This window comes from Nelusetta ayraudi, unplaced genomic scaffold (assembly GCF_046127955.1).
Source record: "Nelusetta ayraudi isolate G7.1 ecotype Tasmania unplaced genomic scaffold, CSIRO-AGI_Nayr_v1 ptg000071l, whole genome shotgun sequence".
NCBI lineage: Eukaryota > Metazoa > Chordata > Actinopteri > Tetraodontiformes > Monacanthidae > Nelusetta > Nelusetta ayraudi.
Genome location: NW_027466121.1, coordinates 4447890 through 4453985, shown reverse-complemented (window position 1 = coordinate 4453985; position 6096 = coordinate 4447890). Strand labels below are relative to the sequence as shown.

Below are 6096 nucleotides of genomic sequence, written 5' to 3'. Positions count from 1 at the left end.
ATTTGAAATAGAAATAAGAGGCTTAGCCTCTCGGAGGACAGGCATTAATTTGTTGATTTGGTCTTGCTTTCTCTCGCTGGGCTTCTGCCTGCATAATTCCTTAACCCTTGAAGTCCTTGTTTGGGGACCAAGAGTAGAGCGGCTGCAGTATTCTGGGGACCATAAAAACCAGTAAATGAATCAGTCTAATAGACGCGTGTGAACGGGGGCAGCGGAAACCTGGAACGAGGAGCCGTTAACTTAAAGCCGAAACTAAAGGTACAACAATAGTACAATGCTACAAGGTGCATCGGGTATAAAATGACAAATTTACATATATAGACGTAAAACAAAAAATAATTGGTGATATGTATACATGTATACATATGACGAGGGGTGACAGGAGGGCTACTTGAATAACAATACCAATCATTTCAATATACATAATGACTTTGGCTAATTAAGATTACTCAGTGTGTGTGTGTGTGTGTGTGTGTGTGTGTGTGTGTGTGTGAGGGGGGATATGGTGCTTGGAGCGGCGGTTTTTAAGTATCGTCCAGAGACACTTAGAGGAGGGATTAACGCGACACCCATGGACAAGCACAGAGGCCTGCGGTGCTCTGGGGAAGGCTTAGCAAGTCGCACAGGGAACGGCCAAATGGCACCTGACACGTCTGGAGAGGATGTGAAGGACACGTGACGGAATGTCCAAACAAGAACAGACAGGTTTCAGCCGGAAAGAACGGACAGCGGCGGCAGCTGCCAAATTTAAGAGCAAGGGCGATATTCCATCGCAGAACTTTTTCTCGCTGAAAAGTGCGACTACTAAAGTAGCATTAGTGAAAAGTGGGCAGTAATTAGAGCGGTGTGATTAAGTCAAGAGCAGGGCCCGGTGCAGGGCTCGGTGCAGGGCGGCGGCTCACACTGGCGTTGGACACACGACGACACAGCTCATCACCCTGGTGGAGCGGCAGGCTCTGCTCTGCCGCTCTCATGAGCAGAAGGTTCCAGCTGGTGGAGCTCTCTGATCTGCTGTCAGCCGCTCCCTCCCTGCCTCCCTCCCTCTCTCCCTGCCCTGATAACTTCCTCAGCTCTCCATTATTCTCTTTCCAGCCAGTCAAGCTTTTCTCCCTCTGTCTCTCCTCACCAATCCCGCGCTCTTCTGTCTCTTTTTCAACTTAATAATGGAATCAAGCACCCCTCCAGAGCGAGCCGGCGGGCGGCGGCGGCGGTGGCGGAATCATTTTCAGGGAGCATGTGTCAGTCAGCAGGTATGGGAGCACTTGTGGAGTCAATTTTGGCACAGAGAAGTGGAGCCGTGTTACTGCACGCCAGCCAATGTGAAATGCTCCTCGGCGACGTGCGAGTGTCGAAATGTGCTACGTGAGAACGGAGGGCCTAGAGCAGGCGTGGGCAAAACTACGGCCCAGGGGCCATATGCAGCCCGTTAAGCTTCTTAATCTGGCCCGCCAAACTTGAAGAAATTATATCAATTGTAGGTCAGTAATAAAATACCTGTGTTTTTTTTGTTGTTTTTTTCAATAAAGAGCTAAATAACGTGGGGCTTCAGAGACACACATTTTGTTGTAACGCTTTTGTTCACATTTTTTCTACATATCCCACGATATATTTTTTCCTCCTATGAGGTGGGTCACCAAACCACTACATCCATCTGCTCCTCTGTCAAATTTTAGAACCCATTGTGGCCCACTAGTCAAAAAGTTTGACCACCCTTGGCCCAGAAGGAGGCGCTGCATAAGACAATTATTGTGGAGCTGGTCAAAGGTCACAGGGTCAAGGATTCACCCCGTCTCTGTTTAGGACGCTTCAGCGAACTTATACCAGCTCACCTTTTACAGTTATGCTACCAAATTAGCACTCAGGTCCGGTTGTACAAGGCAAAAATAAGTATGATCATCAAGTCAATACAAGTCAAAAATCAAGGAAGCTGAAATTAGTTCTGCTAACTGCTATTAAGGAAGCACTAGAGGGTATTGTGACGCAATCCCTTGCGAGACAGCAGCCTCAACAGTTCGCAGGCTGACCTCCGCCACCGCCGCCGCAATTGCGCTTCCCTCGCAGGCGCAGGCCGTTACCGTGACAACGTGTTTTCTCTCCTCTCGACAGTCATGTGAAGTCATTCCCATGCCATGTGAACATGATCGCGGCTCCATAACCGAATTCAGGCCCAAAGAATCTCTTTAATCACGTTAGCCGTTTTAGCTAACTGGATTAGCGGGGCAGGAAAGCGAAATCGCTGGCGAGCAGCTCAAGGTCTCCTCAATCAAACGGCCACTGCTTGATCCGCTGATCAGTTTAATGTTGGATCTCTCTCTAGTGTTGTAGTCAAGACCGCACCAACCGAGATCAAGACTTTGTCAAGACTAGAGAGTATAGAGATCGAGACAAGACTCAGACATTTGGAGTTTGACTTTATATATCAAAGAAAAATAACGACAAAACAGAAAAAAATGACTAGTATCTTTATTAAATTCAAGTTTGCTTCTAAATCAAACAGCAACATCTCTTCTCAGCAAGGTATCTTTTAGTATTTTTTTATGTTTTGCTATTTTGCCAACTACTTTGAACCATTTTCAAAAAAACAACTTTTCTTCGTAAAAATTGAAAAATAAATTAACTAGGAATAAGGGGTGTGTCACTCTGGGTGTCACAAACAGAGCGTAACACGGCGGCAGCTGGTTTCTTTTCCGTTATTATCTGTCATTGCAGTGTTGGCTGAGTCTTGACCGGTCTTGATCAAAAATCCCGAGTCCACCCAGTCTGAGACCGAGACAAGACCGAGTAAAAATGCCTCCGAGTCCGAGACGAGACCGAAACTCTTAAAAAGTGGTCTCGAGACCGGTCTTGAGACCAAGACCAATCTTGAGTTCTACAACACCATCTCTCTCTCTGGCTAATTGCACCCTGAGTCAAGGAGTGCGTCCGCGAGGAGGCCGCGACTCCTCGGCAGCGTTGCTCGTTAAGCGTCGCGACGCGGTTCCGTTGTCGTAAGCGCGGCGCGGCGGCGCTAATGCATTTCCTGAATTGTGACTCTGTTAAACAACTCTCACTCCAACCACTCTGGCTGTTCATTATGCAGCGTGAAGGAGTGTGAGTGGAGATGAAGTCAGAAGGGCCGCTCCATCAGCAGCTCTCTCTCCGAATGTTCGGTGCTGCTGAATTCAAGTGGATAAGAATGTGAGTAGCGTCGCCGCTCCAGCTCGGCTCTGTCAGACGGAGAACAGTAGCAACTGTGTGAACAAGGATGAGGTAATGGAGGGGAAGATATGCGCGTATGCACGTGCTCGAAGAAATTAGCATGCTAGCTGACCGTGGCCCCAGACGGAGTGGAACTAAAATTAGAATGACAAGATGAGATGAGCCAAAAAGAAAAAAAAAAAGAGCTCCAGTTTTATTGGTATCTGAGTCTCATTGACTCAGATACCAATAAAAAACTATTATTAATTATTTAATAATGAAATAATAATTCTGGAATTCTGGGGCTAGTTATGAATAATAATAATAATTAAAAAAAAGGTGATGGTGCAGAAAACGATCAATGTTTTCATAGCGTGTTGCAGACTAAGAGTTACCGGTTATGAATTGGTGCCCTTTGTGACATCACAGCTTCAATCTAGACGTGTACTTTGGCACAGTGTAAGAAACAAAAATTACAAAGGCTGTTCTCTTCTCATGCTGTTGGCCAAGTGAGTTTTGCTTCAATAGGGGAGCATTAAAATGTCGGCGACCCAAATATGTGCACTTATACATTTCACAGTGGCACTGTTAATAATGGAGGGGGATGTTAATTTCATAACAGCTATCGTCTCTCTCCCCTCTGCTGCCAGAGGCTGAGTACGGCGGCGGAATCCTTGCCAAGCGCTTCGTCTTCCTTTTTGTTTGGAGTCGCTCTTCATGTCTGCATTTCTTCGCCTCCGATAAGGACTTTCATCCTGTTTCCATTGATTAGCGTCTGATGAGTCATCCTGATTGCGCCGCACGGGCAGCCCGCCTCTCCACTGCACACTGTAAGCCCTTTGTTGCATCGAACGCGCGCGTGCATGCGTATGTGTGCGCGCGCTCTTGTTTGTTTGTTTGTGTGTGTGTGTGTGTGTGTGTGTGTGTGTGTGTGTGTGTGTGTGTGTGTGTGTGTGTGTGTCTTCCTCTTGCCTGGAAAGCATGCAAGTGTTTATTTGTGAATGCGCAGCCCCTCAGCCTAAACAACATGCTAGTGACCTGCATACAAATCCAGATCTGCTCTGTGACCCTCGAGAAAAGTCTGCATTAGGGAGAAATATTGCCAAAGTGTAAGCCACATTAGATAGATAGATAGATAGATAGATAGATACACAGATAGATAGGTACATAGATACATAGATAGATAGATAGATAGATAGATAGATACACAGATAGATAGGTACATAGATACATAGATAGATAGATACATAGATAGATAGATAGATACATAGCTAGATAGATAGATACATAGATAGATACATAGATAAATAGATAGATAGATACATACATAAATATATAGATACTTTATTAAACACCAGGAGAAATTCACATTTACAGCAGTAGCTTGGCAGATTATTGTTGAAGACCCCCAACAACCTTAGCATTATTATTATTATTATTATTATTATTATTATTATTATTATTATTATTATTATTATTATTGTTGTTATTAATTTTAATCCAGCAGCTGTTTTACCATGAAGCAACGCAGTCAACACAGCCGTTAGCTCAGATGTTAATTATCAAACAGAGTGTGGCTGTGGCCATTGCGCGTGCCGAAAGGCCTTCGCTATACGCGCTAAATGGAACAGAGCCCTAATTGATTTCGCCAATAGGAAGCTGGGCTAGCCGGCCATTTCGCGTCAGAATGATGCGGCCGACAGCGCAGTGGCGTTTGGGAGGTGGGGGGGGCGCGGACAGAAGAGCCAGCGCGAGGTGTGACGTGGAGTGTCGGCTCCGAGTGGCCCGAGAGTGAAGACAATCCTGGCTCTGTCCAGGGTTTAGAGCCACCTCTGCTGCAAATAGGCCAGTGTGTAACCCCCCCCCTCCACCTCCCTGCCCTCAGGGTGGGTGGGAGTTTCACTCGGGCTGGGCCTTGGGTGTAAATAAACAGTCTGGGGGTCTCGGTGGGCGGAGCTCCCCCCACGCCCTCCCCCTCTCCACCTCCCCCTGGGGTTTTGCCCCGGCCTTTTGTTGCCTTTAATCCAAGCACTCTCTATTGAAAAGCATGGCGGGGGAGCAGGGGGAGAGGGAGTTGGGGGGCCGGGGGGGGGGGGGGTGTATGGGGGTTGGAGGGGGAGGGGGGTGGGCTGCTTGGCCGAGATTAGCCCCGCCGCCGGCTCCTTGTGTTGCGCTTGAGTTTCTCACAGACGGCCTCGGTGCTTTTCTTTTTTTTTTTTTTTTTTTGGAAGTAACACAATTATCCCACATCCTCGAGGTGGCTGACGAGGATGACGAGTGAGACGACCGCTGGGCCGAGCTCAGGCCTCAACATGACAGAGTGACCCCAGCAACCCCCCACCACCACCACCACCTCCCCCCCGAGAAGATGGCTTCCGCTAGCCCAGGCATCGGCAAACTGCGGTCTGGGAGCCATATGCGGCCCGTTAAGCTTTTTAATCCGGCCCGCCAATCTTAGATCAATTATATTAACAGTAAGTGAGTCATAAAGTAGCTGTATTTCATCCAATTTTTCAGTGTTTTAAGAGTCATACATTTTGTTGTAACGCTTTGCTTTTTTTCATTTTCAGTTGACATTAAAGCACATGTTTTCTACATATCCCATGATATATTTTTTCCTCCTATGAGGTGGGTCACCAAAACATTCCATCTGCTGCTGCTCCGACCCCTCTGTCAACTTTGAGAACCCATTGTGGTCCACGCCTGCACTGGCCTGAGAGTCAGACACAGCAGCGCTCTGGACGCTGTGGGCCATGTTTAGTTTTTTGAGGGAGAGGGGGGGGGGGGGTGTTGGTGTTGGTGGTTGCCAGCATCATTATTAATTACGAGTACATGCTTTCCCTGCTGCTGCTGCTGCGGAGGCTTTTTGCGTGTCTGCTGCACATTAAAAGGAGGATGATAATTTAATTAGTCCTTCAT

At 47.2% G+C, this 6096-nt stretch overlaps 1 long non-coding RNA gene across 2 annotated transcripts; it reads left to right on the top strand.

Annotated features, from left to right (window-relative positions):
• The first annotated feature begins 358 nt into the window (after window positions 1-358).
• On the top strand, window positions 359-5702 carry LOC142899330 (uncharacterized). 2 transcript variants are annotated; one of them, XR_012928723.1, is made up of 4 exons: window positions 359-460; window positions 496-3177; window positions 3561-4007; window positions 5409-5702. It is a non-coding gene; the product is annotated as an uncharacterized LOC142899330 (long non-coding RNA). The 2 variants fall into 2 exon arrangements; XR_012928722.1 differs by having other exon boundaries at window positions 496-3249.
• The last annotated feature ends 394 nt before the right edge of the window (window positions 5703-6096 follow it).